Source organism: Eubalaena glacialis, chromosome 15 (assembly GCF_028564815.1).
Source record: "Eubalaena glacialis isolate mEubGla1 chromosome 15, mEubGla1.1.hap2.+ XY, whole genome shotgun sequence".
Classification (NCBI taxonomy): domain Eukaryota; kingdom Metazoa; phylum Chordata; class Mammalia; order Artiodactyla; family Balaenidae; genus Eubalaena; species Eubalaena glacialis.
Genome location: NC_083730.1, coordinates 80,785,942 through 80,803,717, shown reverse-complemented (window position 1 = coordinate 80,803,717; position 17,776 = coordinate 80,785,942).

Genomic DNA, 17,776 nt, shown 5'->3' with positions numbered 1-17,776 from the left:
TATGTTGTATGTTTTTCCCCACAATTAAACATTAAAAATTTTTAGATGCGCCCATTTTACGTGTCCAATTCCTTGGACTTTGCCAAATAGAACATCACCCCAGTCAAAATAGAAAGCGTTCCCTCACCCGGAGAGTCCTTTGTGCCTCACTGCAGTCTATGCTGGTCTTAAACATCCTGCTGAATTCAAGTTTAATTAAAAGGGAATGATATCCCCGCTGCCCCGGGGTCTGGGTCAAGCCGAAACCGCTGTGACTGCTGGGAGCTGTGTCCCACTCAGGCTCCGTCCTACCTGGGCCTCGAACCTGTCTGTGGGAGGGGACGGCGGGGAGCAAGGGAGACACATTTGCTTTGGCTTCTGAATTTCTAATCAGCTGCCCAGGTGTTGAAAGGAGCAGCATGAAACACTGGCTCGACAGAGGCAGACAGACACACACGCGGACACGGACACACATGCACGGACACACACATGAACGCGGACACACACACACTCCCCCTGGAGGCTCCCCAGCCTTTGCTCGCTGCCCGCTGTGCTATAAATTGGCCACGTAGGAGCCAGGCTGCTCTTGAAAAGCACCCCTACCCCTGGCCGTGGTGTGCAGCCGGGAGTGTGTCCCCTGGGGCTGTTCACCCAGGCGAGGGCTCCCCTGGGACACTGAACTCAGACCAGCCTCCTTGAACGCCCCCTCCTCACTGTCCCCCCCCAGCCTTGACCTCTGGCTTTCAAACTCCCTGACTTCTGCCTGTAAAGTTTGGTCAGTGAAGGTCGCCCCCTGGTGGAACATCTGGGACATAACAAAAATTGGTCTCTGCCTTCGTGGTGTTTCATTGAATTCATTCAATTCCAAATATTTGAGGGGGGAAATAACGACAGTGGAGAAAGCTGGAAGACACCTTAACCAAGTGATCAGGTTCATGTCACCTGGAAGGGGACAGAGGGACATCGTGTACCCCTGACGTGATGCACTGAGAAGGGTACCTCCTTTCTCAGGTATTCTTACCCCCCAGGTCTGTACTACTTTTGCAACTTTTCCGTGAGCCTAAAATTCTTTCAAAGAATTTTCCAAAATTTCAAAATTATTTCAAAAGAAAAAGTTAGAGTATTTGTGGGCCTTCTTGTATATGTGGAAGGCACTGATCTTTAAACTGGGGATGATACATGCCTCCATGGAACTAATGTTCTCATGGGAGAGAAGACAAACAAACCAACCCAATGGTTGCATCTATGTCAAGTAATAAGGGCTGGGAAGCAAAAGAAGGGAGGACAAAGGGTCAGGGGTGAAGGGCTGGGGGCAGCTGGTGGCTGGCGGTCAGGGGCAAGCTCTCTGTGGAGGTGACTAAGTGGCAGGGCCCTGAGTGGCTGAGGGGAGCACACAAACTCATTCATTAATAAGTAACATCGTGTGATGGATCGTGCTCAGTGCTGTGGGCAGGAAGCAGGGGAGGGGGCTGGCAGCATGGAAAGGGGGTGCGTGTGCTTTTCAAACAGACCATGTGTGTGGCACAGGTCTTGCTGGGCAAGTGATGGGCGAGCAGAGGCCAGAGGAGGAGAAGGAGTGAGAATTTCTGGTGGAGGGAACAGGACGTGCAAAGGTCCGGAGGTGGGCTTCTCGCTCACAGCACTGAGCACGATGCGACACACAGTGCTACTTACTGAATTTTTTCCTCTGCCCTCCTGGAAGGTAAGCACTGCGAGGGACACAGAATCTGCTCACTGCTGTGTCCCCAAGCGCCTGGCACATAGCAGGCTCTGGGATAATCTCTGTTGGATTAATGAATGAGTTTGTGTGCCCCCCTCAGCCACTCAGGGCCCTGCCATTAGTCACCTCCACAGAGAGCTTGCCCTGACCGCCAGCCACCAGCCACCCCCGGCCCTTCACCCCTGACCCTTTGTCCTTCCTTCTTTTGCTTCCCAGCCCTTATTACTTGACATAGATGCAACCATTGGGTTGGTTTGTGTGTCTTCTCTCCCACGAGAACATTAGTTCCATGGAGGCATGTATCATCCCCAGTTTAAAGATCAGTGCCTTCCACATATACAAGAAGGCCCACAAATACTCTAACTTTTTCTTTTGAAATAATTTTGAAATTTTGGAAAATTCTTTGAAAGAATTTTAGGCTCACGGAAAAGTTGCAAAAGTAGTACAGACTTGGGGGGTAAGAATACCTGAGAAAGGAGGTGCCCTTCTCAGTGCATCACGTCAGGGGTACGTGATGTCCCTCTGTCCCCTTCCAGGTGACATGAACCTGATCACTTGGTTAAGGTGTCTTCCAGCTTTCTCCACTGTCGTTATTTCCCCCCTCAAATATTTGGAATTGAATGAATTCAATGAAACACCACGAAGGCAGAGACCAATTTTTGTTATGTCCCAGATGTTCCACCAGGGGGCGACCTTCACTGACCAATCTTTACAGGCAGAAGTCAGGGAGTTTGAAAGCCAGAGGTCAAGGCTGGGGGGGCAGTGAGGAGGGGGCGTTCAAAGAGCCTGGTCTGAGTTCAGTGTCCCAGGGGAGCCCTCGCCTGGGTGAACAGCCCCAGGGGACACTCCCGGCTGCACACCAGGGCCAGGGGTAGGGGTGCTTTTCAAGAGCAGCCTGGCTCTTACGTGGCCAATTTATAGCACAGCGGGCAGCGAGCAAAGGCTGGGGAGCCTCCAGGGGGAGTGTGTGTGTGTCCGCGTTCATGTGTGTGTCCGTGCATGTGTGTCCGTGTCCGCGTGTGTGTCTGTCTGCCTCTGTCGAGCCAGTGTTTCATGCTGCTCCTTTCAACACCTGGGCAGCTGATTAGAAATTCAGAAGCCAAAGCAAATGTGTCTCCCTTGCTCCCCGCCGTCCCCTCCCACAGACAGGTTCGAGGCCCAGGTAGGACGGAGCCTGAGTGGGACACAGCTCCCAGCAGTCACAGCGGTTTCGGCTTGACCCAGACCCCGGGGCAGCGGGGATATCATTCCCTTTTAATTAAACTTGAATTCAGCAGGATGTTTAAGACCAGCATAGACTGCAGTGAGGCACAAAGGACTCTCCGGGTGAGGGAACGCTTTCTATTTTGACTGGGGTGATGTTCTATTTGGCAAAGTCCAAGGAATTGGACACGTAAAATGGGCGCATCTAAAAATTTTTAATGTTTAATTGTGGGGAAAAACATACAACATAAAATTTACCATCTTAACCACTTTTAAGCAGTGTTCAGTATATTCACAGTTTGCTACAACTGATCTCCAGAACTTTTCCATCTTGCAAAACTGAAACTGTGTCCCCGTTAAACAACAACTCCCCACCCTCCCTCCCCCTCCTGCCCCTGGTAACCACCATCTACTTTCTGTCTCTATGAATCTGACACTTCCAGGAACCTCATACGCGTGGAATCACACAGCATGTGTCTTCTGGGACTGGCTTACTTCACTGAGCGTCATGTCCTCAAGGTGTGTCCAAGTTGTGGCGTGTGTCAGAATCTCCTCCCTTTTTAAGGTTGGATAATAGTCCGCTGTTAGAATAGACGGCGTTCTGTTTGTCCATTCACGGGCATGTGGGTTGCTTCCACCTTTGGCTACTGTGAAGGCTGCTGCTGCCATATGGACATCTCTTGGAGATCCTGCTTTCAGTTCTCTGGGGGTCGATCCCCAGAAGTGGGATTGCTGGATCATACAGTCATTCTCTTTTTTAGTGTTTTTGTTTGTCTGTTTGGGCACGCAGCGTGGCATGTGGAATCATCTCAGTCCCCTGACCAGGGAACCAACATATGCCCCTGCAGTGGAAGCACAGAATCCTAACCACTGGACCGCCAGGGAATTCCCCTCTCCTGTTTTCCACAGGAGCTGCACCAAAATGGGTGTATTTTTTGGAAGGTAAATTATACCTCAATAAACCTGATTTTCAAAGGCAGATGAAAAGACAGACCCACTGGATCACTCTGGAGTGGCAATGGAAGGCGTCTTGTTTTCCTCACCAGTTCACACGGGCAGAGCTTCTGCATATCCTTCCCATGTCCCTGTAGCTCCAGACTCATTTCTGGCTCTAATTTTACCCTCTGAGACCAGCAGGAAGATTAATCGGCATTTTTAATGGCTCCCAGGCCCACAGGCCCCGAAGGAAGAATAAACATCCCTGTCCCGGGCCAGCCCCACGCCTCCGCCTCCGCCCACGGTCTCCCGCCTCTCACAGCCATTTCCAGAACCGCACATCTTGGTTGGATGTTGCCTTAGAGACACTTGACAATGAAACCCCAACAGGCTGGAGACCCGGGCCACTTCTATGCCAGCAGGAGAATGGCGATTGACAAGAGCAGCGTGGGCCTCCCAGGGGAGCCAGCTCAGAGGGACAAGCCTCCAGGGGCCTGAGCTGGTTGGCCATCTGGGGACATCAGGGCAGGTGGCTGCAGTGACAACCTTGCTTGCTTCCCTCCCAAGTAGAGAAGCCCCCGTGCTGCCCACAGTCCCAGGAAGGGAACCCTGGCAGATCACTCCTTCCAGGCTGGCAGCAAAGCCGCTTCCCCAAGGGGATTCTTTGGTCCAGGCCCCCGAAGCCTATGAAGGTCCACGAGCTGAGGCCGGGTTCTTCCCTCATCAGTGTTTGTAAGCTTCCCTCGCCCTGTGGACGTCCAAGGGTGGAAGAAAAAAGCCAGCCCACCGAGGTGAGCCCCCAAATAATCTCTGTGCTTCTGCAAAAACTAACCCGGTATCTGCAGTTGGGGGGAAAGATCTGAATGGAGAGCACAGTTTGCAAAGGGTGGCCCTTGGGCCTAATATGGCCCATGAGCCTGTGTGACGGGATTTGGGCCACACAATGGTTTTTACAAGTTTGAGTTTATAAGTAACATTTCAGCATAGGGTAACTCACATTTTTTTAACAAGCAGATTTCCAGCTTCTTTTGAATACTCGTTTATATCTGGGAGTAAGTTGGTTTCCACCTGGCCATGATTGGCAAGAGCAAGGAATAGCCCACCCCATCCCCTTTGAGTCAAGGCACAGCTCTGTAGTTTGCTGCAGTCCTCACCACTCCCTAATGCCTCTGCTGGCTTTTGCTTGGTTCATTCACATTATCTACCGGCCCCCACAAGCCCCCCTAATCTCTGACTTGCACATTTTCCAGAGTTCAAAGGGCCTTTAGTGACTGGCTACTCCAGGGGTGAGCCAACTACAGGTGGAGGGCCAAATCTGGCCCACCACCTGATTTTGTAAATAAAGTTTTATTGGAACACAGCCTCTCCCACTTGATTAGATCTTGTATCTGGTGGCTTTCAGGCTACACTGGAAGAGTCTGGTAGTGGCAATAGAGGCTGTGTGGTTCCCAAAGCTGATGTATTTGGCCCTTTACAGAAAAAGTGTGTTGACCCCCAATCTAGCCTCACCTTCTTTTGTTGTTGATGAACAGACTGAGGGCCAGAGAGGGAAAGACGGAGTGAGGTCATTTTCAGCGGCCGACACTGCAATCTGAGTTGAGAGCCCTTCCTGCTAGATCCTACGCGGAGGGGATTCAGGGCAGCCCCGACACCTCGAGGGCCACCCTGAGATCCTTGAGGAACCAGGAAACCTGCTGTCACCTGACAGGTACTCCTGATTCTGTGGCTGCTCCAGGGTGAGAAGCCCCAGGCCCCTCTCCTGGCCCCTCGCCTTCTCCTCCGGGAGCCCAGGGGCCGAGGTGTCTGGTTCCCATCACGGCTGACAATCAGCCCACAGCACCCCGGCCCAGCCCGGAGCTTGTCTGTAAACCCTGACGTCATCAACACCCCATCAATCGTCTTGCCCGAGCCGGCTGGTGAGGCCTCCATCTGGAATTCGGCCCTGGAAGAGATCAAAGTCTGGCCCTGGGAGCCCTGCCCCGGAGAAGAGGAGGAGGGCTGGCCAGGGCCCTCATGGAGGGAGGGGCGTCTTAGGACCGGGGTTCCAGACAGCTTGGTGGCAGCCCCACCACCGTTCACCTCTGTCACTTTGGACAAGAACTTCAGCTCTCTGGGCCTCAGTTTCCACATGTGTAAAATGGGATTACAGCACCCACCTCTCAGAGAGAACCCGGTGGGTGTGTAAACCCCTTAGAATTGTAAAGTTGGATAAGATACAACATCTGAGATTTGCTTTAAAAATACTCATGGGGGAAATAAGTGCGTGCTTGTGGGTGGGGGGGGGAGGGCATAAATACAATAAGGTTGGCAAAACTTTGATAATTGCCGAATCCAGGTAAAGGAATACCTTCCAGATACCTGGCAGCTGCTGGAGACTCAGATGACTGGTTTAGTTCCGGTCCGTGAGAACCTTCCCCGGCTCTACAGGGGATCAGTAACTGCCAATGGGTGTAACAAATAGAGGTCCAAGGAGAGAGTATTATGAGCACAAAATAAATGTAGCCCAGGGATGAGGATGCCCTTGGAGGAGGCGGGGCTGGATGGGGTGACACTGACTCTAAGTGTGGCTGTGCCTGACCGGGAATGTGCATTTCAGAGGCTATTTTCTGTGGTTCAGAGTGAGTGGTTGGCCCGTGGATCAAGGTCAATTGGGATTCCTTGAAATGTAGCCTCCATCAGTTGCTTAGTTACTCTCAGACTCAGAGACATCTATGGAGTGCCACCTGGTGAGGGACACTCAGTGAATAAACAGGTGAGGTTCTGCCCTCATGGCATGTGTGATGCGTGTGGGAGATGCAGTAAACGGGCGCACAGGTAAATGAACGTGTGATTTCACACAGGGGCAAGTGCTACGAAGAAAACGATGACAGGGCACTGCGGTCGAGGGGCTGAGGGGCTGAGGGGCAGTGGGGGGGGTGGATTCTGGGCTGACGTGGGTAATATTCATCACTAACACTTATGTGGTACCTTCCTTTACTATTAACTCCTGCTGTACTGAAAGTGCTTCATAGATATCAACTCACTGCATTCTCATACCAGCTGGAAGAGATTGGTACCAGTATTATCCCATCTGACAGATGAAGAAACTGAGGCACAGAGAAGTTAGACTATTTGCCCTCTGAGCCTCAGCTTCCCCGTCTTTAAGTGGAGGGGCTCAACAGACTGCTGTGAGGATGAAAGCAATTTGCAAGCTGTGAAGAGTGTCGCATGGGTGCATCACTGCTCCTGAGAGGCAGCCTCTGCACCAGGCGCCTGCCACGTGGGTACATGTTTGCTAACGAATGGCGGAGCACTGGGGAGTCTCAGCTTCCCCCGACCCCGATGTTACATTAGAGCGGCCCTGGACTTGTTGCACTGTGAGCTCCGCAAAGGGGATTCTCCCCTCATCTGTCCCTGTTCTCTCAGCGCCTGGACCAGCCCTGGCACGTGGCAGGAGTTCATCCCTCTCTCTCCTCTCAGTCATGGAGATCCCCTTCCAAAGGAACACTGCTGAGTATCTAGGAAGTTATCTTACTTATTTGTGCCAATTATTCCCACCCCGATGTCCTGCACCCAGAGGGCTAACTGAAGACCAGGCTCATTTGAGAGCTGAGGCCTGGAATTTTCTGACTCCATCCCTCTCCTGCCAGACCTGCCCATGGCCAGAGGCCAGGCAGTGCTGGGGACACACTTGCACCTCTAAGAGTGATTTTGGCTCCCCCCCCCTCCGCTATACTGTGAACTACCAAACCAAAAACCCCTCCGTTTACAAAATACCTAAAAATTTTGGATCATATATAAAAACCAAGCAGGGTAAGTAAAAATAAATCCATGACATAATATGACTGCAGAACACAAAGCCAAAGAAGATATCACAATCAATTGAAAGGAAAGATTGCCAAGGAAGGCCTGACATCACACATCTCAACAGCAACAACAGAAGATAAAAGTCACCATCCTAAAGGTGCCGAGAACACAGCAACTGACAACCTGGAATTCTATACCCAGTGAAACTATCAGTCAACAATGAGAGCTGAAGTAGACAGTTTCAACTAGACAAAAGAACAGCTTTGGGACTTCCCTGGTGGTCCAGTGGCTAAGACGCCGCACTCCCAATGCAAGGGGCCTGGGTTCAATCCCTGGTCAGGGAACTAGATCCCACGTGCTGCAACGAAAAAGATCCCACACATTGCAACGAAGATCAAAGATCCCGTGTTGCAGTTAAGTCCCGGCACAGCCAAATAAATAAATAAATATTTTTTTTAAAAAAAGAGCTTTAATCGTCACCTGCCATGCTGAAATAACTGCTGAGACACATGCTTTAGGAAGAAGGAAACCAAATGCAGGAGGAAGCATGGACCATGGGAAGAAGTGGTGAAGGGAAATTGGTAAATATGTGGGTAAAACAAAATGCACAATTTATAGAAAACAACAGTAACAATGAGTGTTTTTGAGGTTATAAAACCATGTGGAAATACATCCTCTGACAGGATAATCTGAATAAAAGTGATCTAAGTCCTTGTATTGCTGGAGAGGAAGGTATAGATATTGATTAACTCAATTAGCCACAATTAGCTTGAAGCCAAAGGGAAAAATTTAAATGTCACTGTTGACATTAAAATAATAGGGCCAGAATGTACAGCTTCCAACATGAAAAATAAAAGGGGAAATAGAGAAAACTCAGTCAGTCCAGCAGAAGGCCGAAAAGGGAAGAAAAAAAGAAATGCATAGAAAAAACATGAAAAATAGTGCAAAAAGATGGTAGACCTAGATTCAAATATATCAGCAATCACAGTAAATCTAAGTATATCAGTAATAGCAAGAAGAAGCCATGTCATGTTGGATTAACAACAGAAATAAAAATAATAATCAGCAATACACTTTCTGTAAAAGATACAGCTAAAACTATAAGGGCACAGAAAGACTACAAGTGCAAAGATAAAATACTCAGAGCAAGCATGTAAGACTGTATTAACATCTGACCAAAAAGACTTTATGGCAAAGAGCACTGTGAGAAAGGAAGAGGCTTAGGATATAATGTCCAAAGACTTAATTCACTGGAAGCTATAATAATTTCAAACTTGGGCGCACTTATCACATCCCCAATTCACAGTGACAGCAGAAGATTTTCACAGGCCTCTCTCAGCAGTTGACAGCTATGTAACAAGGAGGTGAGAATGCAGGAGATTGGAACCACACAATTAACGGCCCAGCGCTAATGGACATGCCTAGAACCGCACAGTTAGAGACCCACGTTCTCGGCAAGCACGCGGACATTTGCGACGACGAGTGATGGGAGTCTCCTCCCCAGGAGGGCAGGAGCTGGAAGGGGGCTGCAAGGGACCAGGTTTCAGGAGGGGTGGGTGGGGCCTGGGCAGACAGGGAGAAGGAAGCTGGATTGTTAATTCTGCCTCTGGGGGCTTCAAGGCAGGGAGACTCTTCCTGGCATGGGATTACTTATAGGGTGGACATGGGAGCTTTGCGGGGTGGAAGGAGGACTTTGCGGGGAGCCTGCATGTATTTTCCTTCGGGAGCCTTTTCCTTGAGGTCAGGATGCTTTTTGCTGGAGGGAACCAGGAGGAGGTCCCCCCGGAAGATATGGTGCGGGGAAGCTCTTCCTGGCCTCAGACCCGCAGTTGAGGCCAGCGGGCTTCCTCCTGGGCCCCGCCTGCCTCGGGCTCCGGCCGCCCCCGCAGCTGCCTTCCTCTCCACTTTCCTCCCCTCACAGAGGCAGATCCCCCTGCCTCTCACCCAGGGCGCGGCCAGGCGCCATCCTGAGCTGCCCACGGAGGCTGTGGGCTGGCCCCTTGTGGTCATCCTGCCTGAGCTCTCAGGACTGAGGCTCGCCCAGCTCTGACCCCCTCTGTTCCTGCAGGCCCCACTTGCGTCAGCCACATGTTCTTCAGCCTTTCCTGAGCGCCTACTGTGTGCCAGGCCCTGGGCGGGTGCCGGTGTCCCGGCCCACTTGAAGCTCCCAGGTGAGTGGGAGTCAGAATGGGGCTGTAGGAAACAGAAGAAAAACCATCCTGCTGTAATTCATCCGTCATTTCCTGCCGGCCTACTGTGTGCCAAATGCTGTTCATCTCACTATTCATCTCTGCATCTCTTAGCCCTACTATGTGCCAACTCGTGAGCTAGATGCTGCCATGCAAAAAAACTGCTTAGAAAAGCAAGGTTTTAATCCAGATATCTGTGGATTCATTCATTCACACATTCATTAATTCAGCAGTTGGGTCCTGTGTGCTCTTTTGGGCCAGGGGCCGTTCTAGGAGTTTGTGGGGAGCACACACTTTAGGTAGATCTGAGAAGCATTGTCACCTTCCACAAATATCACTGACACATATTACGCGGAATGCACTTCACATACATTCTCACTGACTCTTTGCTACATTGTATGGTACCTAAGAAGCCAGGCCCAGGAGCCTGACTTCTTGAGTTCAAATCCCAGCTCTGCCATTCATTAGCTGGGTGAGCTTAGCTAATTCACTCAACCTCTCTGTGCCTCAGTTCCTCCATCTATAAAATGGGGATAATAATAGTCCCTCCCTCATTAGCTTGCTATAAAGATTGATTTAGTTAATATGTAGAAAGTGCTTAGAATGGTACCTGGCACAGAGAAGCTGTTTCTACAAATCTTTGTTACATAGATAAAACTACGTGAGGAAGAGAAGGTCATCCCCATTTTACAGATGAGAAAACTGAGGCCTGGAGAGGGGACTCGACCGGCCTTAAGTCTGTTTGTGTATTTCATATATTCATTTGCCAGATTGGAAATATCTCAGTTCTATTACAAAATGCTCGTATGCATATTGTAGTCAAATATCACCAGAGCCTAGGTTGAAAGTGATGGTGTCTGCTCCTCAACACCTTCGTCCTTGAGATTATGATTTTTAACGAGGTGGGGCTTAACCCTTCCAGGTTTAACAGAAAATGTCATGTTTACATATACTTTTACAGACCGTTTCTGTTTCCTCATCAATGCATCACAGACACGCTTCCATGCTAATACACAGATCTAGCCCTTTCTTTAAATGGCTGCCTTGCAGTTCAACGTGTGGGTCTCCTGTAATCCACCCAACAGCCCTTGGTTGATGGACAGGCACAGCGTATCCTGCAATCTGTTATCAAGAGCCACCTAATAACATATAACTCATGTTATCACGTAACATACAATGTGCGCGTTTCTCTACTTCCATACATACAACTGGCCAGTAGGGGGCACACTGACCATCCCGCGCTCTGCCAATTTCCTCACTCCCACAGGGGCGGGGTGGGGGGAACAATGAAGTCGGGTTCCAGAAGGAAGTTTCCAGCCCCTCCATGCCTTGGGGCGTCTTCGTGTGTCTCAGTTTTTCCTTAGACTCTTCTGTGTAAATTTTTCAATCCACAGTCACTGAAGGAGTTTTGGAGAGGGAGGTGGCAGGAAGTGCCTGAAGGGAGGCCAGTGCTGTATGGGCCTCCGGGCTGGGGAGGTGACCATGAGGGCCCGTGGTGGCTGCCTGGTGCCCTCTGCCCACCCCTTCCCAGTGTGACATCGCAGGGAAAGGAGGGAGCCCTCTGCCCACCCCTTCCCAGTTTGACATCGCAGGGAAAGAAGGGAGCCCTCTGCCCAGCCCTTCCCAGTGTGACATTGCAGGGAAAGAAAGGAGCCCTCTGCCAGGCACTAAGGGATTTGATGCAACCTTTGTCTGAAGTGCAAGAAAATTGGACTGTTTATTTTTCAAAGGTGGTGGGAGGACGGTGATAAGGCAAGGAAGAGGAGGAGGGAGAACAGGGGGACAGAGAGGAAAGGATGGAAATGGGGGGCATGGGAGGAGGGGCAGAAAGGTAGAAGAGGGGGTGTGGAGGGAGGACAGTCCTGAGATGACTTCCAGGTGGCCCCCCTCCTTGAAGGCACTTTGTATTTGCCTTAAGTTGTTAGTGAGAAATAAGTAAGAAGTACAGAGAGGTCTAAAGAATCCCGGAAAAGCAGCTGTAAGGACTAGCTCCTCCCCCTGGGGCTGAGGTAGAGCACCCAAGAGACCCTCACACCCTGGACCCCAACAGGGCTGAGATCCAGACTTTGTTGGGAGGGCATGGCCATGGTTCAGCAGATGGCAGAGAAGCGCTGCGGCACCATGCTGTAGGAACTCACTGGACACCTGCCCCTCCCAGGTGCCAGGGAAAGCTGGCACTGGCAGGGGTCTCACTGGAGGCACTGTTACAAAACTGCCCCGTGGGGTGGGACAGGGGTCAGGGGAAGCCTCTGGATGCGGCTGACTGCCATGCACTGCAGCAGCCGGCCACTGGGGGGCGTGCTGGAGAAGCCTGGTGAGCAACCCGTCACTGCTAGGAAGAGCCCTTTCCTCCCACAGTGTCTCTCCAGCGCCCTCTCCTGGCAACACTTAACATCGTGCCATGTGGGAAAGGGAAAATGCTTAAGAGGCCCAGATTCCTCTCCACAGAGCAGGCGACAATGGGTGAATTTGGAACTAGAGGCAATCAACTGCAAACAGCAGTCTCCTCCTTCCACGACTCAGCTTCCATATGTACCTGCTACAGACATTGTAATTTTATACACAGCAAACAACTTTATGTTCCTCTCTGACAAGATACAGCCATGCTTCCTCCAAATAAATTCTCACTCTTTTCCCCAAAATGAGGGGATGCACGGTTTCAAGGGTCACTGAATGTATAACTGATTTGTATATACATCACTCCTGAAATTCAGTCACAGCACCACTGAATATTCTAGTCCCTAAAGGCTAAAGCGTAAACTAAATGTCCGACAATCGTGTATAAAGTAATGATGGGAAGAAAAGACGATGGTTAGCACATAAAAACAAATACATCCCTAAAACACAGCAATAGAAGATATGCCAAGTCATCACATCCTCGTTTCTGTAAACCTGGTTGTGAGGCCCTCATAGATATGTACAAATTCCTCCTTCCACCCCTCGTTCTGTATTTTCCCCACTCTCAGCCAGAATGCCAGCTGGTGCGGATATTTTACCTGGTGGTGTGACCCAAGCCTTCATCTGTGAGGGGTCTGAGTCCTCAACCATCCTTACATTATTGGCTGCTGTGGTTTTCCATCCACCTTTACTATCTGGCTTGGAAGTGCCGGGGCACCCAGAGAACCCCCTGGCTCCAGACAGCATCCTCCGGACCCGCACTGAGTCGAAGCAACTCAGCTTCCACTTGGTAATAGGGATCAACCACTCCAGCCAGTAAGTTAATTCCTTCCTGTTTCCCCTGCTGGTTCAGTGGCATAACAAGCACACAATATCCAGTGGGTGGTCTCTTCCTTGTGCAGCCGTTGTTGCATTGGTGTCTCCACCAGTTCACGGGCCCAGGTTGCAGGCAACTTGTGCTGCAGCCTGGACTTTCTGCAGCGCTTCCCCCTGTTCTGGTCCCCACTCGAAGCTGGCAGCCTTCTGGGTGACTGTGTAGATGGATAAGGAGCTCACTCACACATGTTCTCTGTTGCCTCCAGAATCTAAGAGGGCACGCCAAGCGTGGCATCTGGCTTTGGGTTGCAGGTGGCAGGAGGTGCAGTAACTTGTCTTTCACCCTGCGGGAGAGATCTCCACCTACTCCAGCCCACTGTGTCCCAGACCCTTCACTGAGGACGGGGCCCTGAGTGCTTGGGGCGGTTCTCTTCTCTCTCTTGTTTGCATGTGTTTTGAAAACCTCCGAAGACCTTGCTACTTCCTGCTCAGCAGATCCAATCAGCATGATGTTCTCAAGGTAGTGAACCAGGGAAATGGAGGTCTCTGTGGGCTATATTAGGGCAGAGAACAGGAGAATTGGGGCAAGGCTGTGCAGGTTTACTGCTGGCCCTGCCCAAATTAAACAGAGCGGGGGAACACATTTTGAGAAGTGCTAGTGCAGGAACCATCTGGAGAATTTGAGGGTCTCAGGTGCTGGGCCTGTGTTCTCCCTCTATATCAGCAGCTGGTTTGAGCTAAAGCATTTCACTGTGAGCCCCAGCTTTCTCATCTATAAGATGAAGAATTTTATGGGTCAATGAGCAAATCAAAGAGGAAATTTAAAAATACCTTGATATAAATGACAAAACACTACTATACAAAGTCTATGGGATGCAGCAAGAGCAGTCCTTAGGGAACATTCACAGCGATACAGGCCTTCCTCAAAAAACAAGAAAAATCACAAAGAGCCTAAACTACCACTTAAAAGAATTGGATAAAGAACAAACAAAATCTAATGTCAGCAGAAGGAAGGAAATAATAAAGATTAGAGAGGAGATAAATATTAAAAAAAAATAATAGTAAAAAAAAGATAAAACCAAGAGCTGTTTCTTTGAAAGGGTAGACAAAATTGACAACCCCTGGCCAGGCTCACCATGAAGAAAAGAGAGAGGACTCAAAGAACCAAAATACGAAATGAAAGAGGAGAAATAATAACTGATACTTCAGGAAAAAAAACCCATAAGAATACTGTGAACAATTATATGCCAACAAACTGGACAACTTAGAAAAAATAGACACGTTTTTAGAAACCAAAATTGAATCAAGAAGAAATAGTTTGAACAGACTAATTACTAGATGTGAAATAGAATCTGTAAACAACAAAACAAAAAACTCCCTGCAAACAAAAGTTCAGGACCAGATGCCTTTACTGGCGAATTCTACCAAACATACAAAGAAGAACTTATACCCATCCTTCTCAAACTCTTCCAAAAGATTGAAGAGGAGGGAACTCTCCCAAAGTCATTCTATGAAGGCACCACCACCCTGATTCCAAAACCAGACAAAGACGCTACGAAAATAGAAAATTACAGGTCAATAACTTTGATGAATACAGATGCAATAATTTTCAACAAAATATTAGCGAACCGAATCCAACAACACATAAAAAAGATCATATACCACAATCAAGTTGGATTCATTCTAGGGTCACAAAGATGGTTCAACATACGTCACATCAACAAAAGAAATTAAAAAACCACATGATCATCTCAATAGATGCAGAAAAAGCATTTGATAAAATTCAACATCCATTCATGATAAAAAAAACTCTTACCAAAAGTGGGTATAGAGGGAACATATCTCAACATAATAAAAGCTGTTTATGACAAACCCACAGCCAACATAATACTCAGTGGTGAAAAGCCAAAAGCCTTCCTGTTAACATCTGGAACAAGACAAGGATGCCTACTTTCACAACTTCTATTCAACATAGTACTGGACGTCCTAGCCACAGCAATCAGACAACAAGAAGAAATAAAAAGGTATCCAAATTGAAAGGGAAGAGGTAAAATTGTGATTTTATGCAGATGACATGATACCATATATATAGAAAACCCTAAAGACTCCACCCAAAAACTACTAGAACTAATAAACGAATTCAGCAAGGTAGCAGGATACAAGATTAACCTACAGAAATCTGTTGCATTTCTTTACACTAACAATAAAATATCAGAAAGGGAAAGTTAAAAAAAAATCCCCTTTAAAATTGCATAAAAAAATACTTAAGAATAAACCTGACCAAGGAGGTGAAAGACTCATATGCTGAGGAAAAAAAAAAAGATTGATAAAGGAAACTGAAGATGATTCAAAGAAATGGAAAGATATCCCATGCTCTTGGATTGGAAGAATATTATTAAAATGGCCATACAACCCAAAGCAATCTATAGACTTAATGTGATCCCTATCAAATTACCCATGACATTTTTCACAGAACTAGAACAAATAATCCTAAAATTTATATGGAACCATAAAAGACCCAGAATTGCCAAAGCAATCCTCAGGAAAAAGAACAAAGGTGGAGGCATAACCCTCCCAGACTTCAGACAATACTACAAAACGACAGTAATCAAAACAATATGAGATTGGCACAAAAACATTCATGGGGCTCAATGGAACAGAATAGAGAGCCCAGAAATAAACCCACACACCTACGGCCAATTAACCTTCAACAAAGGGGGCAAGAAAATACAATGGAGAAAAGACAGTCTCTTCAGCAAGTGGTGCTGGGAAAGCTGGACAGCTGCATGTAAATCAGTGAAGTTAGAACACACCATACACAAAAATAAAACTCAAAATGGCTTAAAGACGTAAATACAAGATGTGACACGGTAGAACTCCTAGAAGAGAACATAGGCAAAACATTTTCTGACATAAATTGTGACAATGTTTTCTTAGGTCAGTCTCCAAGGCAAAAGAAATAAAAGCAAACCATCAAACAAACAAAACCAAAACTAAATGGGACCTAATCAAACCTTTAAGCTTTTGCACAGCAAAGGAAACCATAAACAAAATGAAAAGACAACCTATGGAATGGGAGAAAATATTTGCAAACGATGCAACCAACGAGGGCTTAATTTCCAAAATATACAAACAGCTTATATATCTCAATAAAAAGCAAACAACCCAATAAAAAAATGGGCAGAAGACCTATAGACATTTCTCCAAAGAAGACATACAGATGGACAATAGGCACATGAAAAGATGCTCAACGTCACTAATTAAGAGAAATGCAAATTAAAACTGCAATGAGGTACCACCTTACACCAGATTGGCCATCATTAAAAAGTCTACAAATAACAAATGCTGGAGAGGGTGTGGAGAAAAGGGAACCCTCCTGCACTGCTGGTGGGAATGTAAATTGGTGCATCCACTATGGAAAACAGTATGGAGGTTCCTTAAAAAATTAATAGAGTTATCATATGATCTTGCAATCCCACGCCTGGGCATATATCTGCAGAAAACTCTAATTTGAAAAGATACATGCATCCCAATGTTCATAGCAACACTATTTACAATAGCCAAGATATGAAAGCAACCTAAATGTCCATCAACAGAGGAATGGATAAAGAAGGTGTGGTATATATACACAATGGAATGCTACTCAGCCATAAAAAAGAATGAAAATGCCATTTGCAGCAACATGAATGGACCTAGAGATTATCATAGTTAAGTCAGAAAGACAAATAGCATATAATATCACTTATATGTGGAATCTAAAATATGATACAAATGAACTTATTTACAATCAAAAACAGACTCAGACATAGAAAACAAATTTATGGTTACTGAAGGGGGAAGGGGATAGGGGAGGGATAAATTAGGAGTTTGGGATTAGCAGATACAAACTACTATATATAAAACAGATAACAAGGTCCTACTGTATAGCACAGGGAACTATATTCAATATGCTGTAATAAACCATTGGAAAAGAATATGAAAAGATATATATGTATATCTGCATACATGTATGTCTATATATAACTGAATTACTTTGTTGTACACCAGAAACTAACACAACATTGTAAATCAACTATACTTCAATTAAGAAAAAAAGCAAATACAGATCACTTAAAGGCAAGGAAATTCATACCATGTGTTATCAAAATCAGCATTCTAGGGCTCCTCTGGTGTCCCAGTGGTTAAGAATCAGCCTGCCAATGCAGGGGACAAGTGTTCGATCCCTGGTCCGGGAAGATCCCACATGCCGCGGAGCAACTAAGCCCGTGCACCACAACTACTGAGCCTGTGCTCTAGAGCCCGCGAGCCACAACTACTGAGCCCGCATGCCGCAACTACTGAAGCCCATGCGCCTAGAGCCCATGCTCTGCAACAAGAGAAGCCACCACAATGAGAAGCCCGTGCACCACAAGAAGCATAGCCCCCGCTCACTGCAACTAGAGAAAGCCCGCAGGCAGCAATGAAGACCCAACGCAGCCAAAATATAAATAAAATAAATAAATTAAAAAAGATACAATTTAATAAAAAAAAATCAGCATTCTAAGTATACTTGTTCTCTTGAGAGGAGCAAATCTAGTCCTGCACCAGCCTACTTTTCTTTTTTTTAAATTAGTTGTGACAACTTTATTTCAGAATGATGGTAGGATTGAATTTCACAGGTATACAACTAATTTGTAGCTCTAAGTCACAATAACACTGAATCAAAAACACTTCATCCTGCAAAGAAACTTGGCACAGAAATGTTCATTTG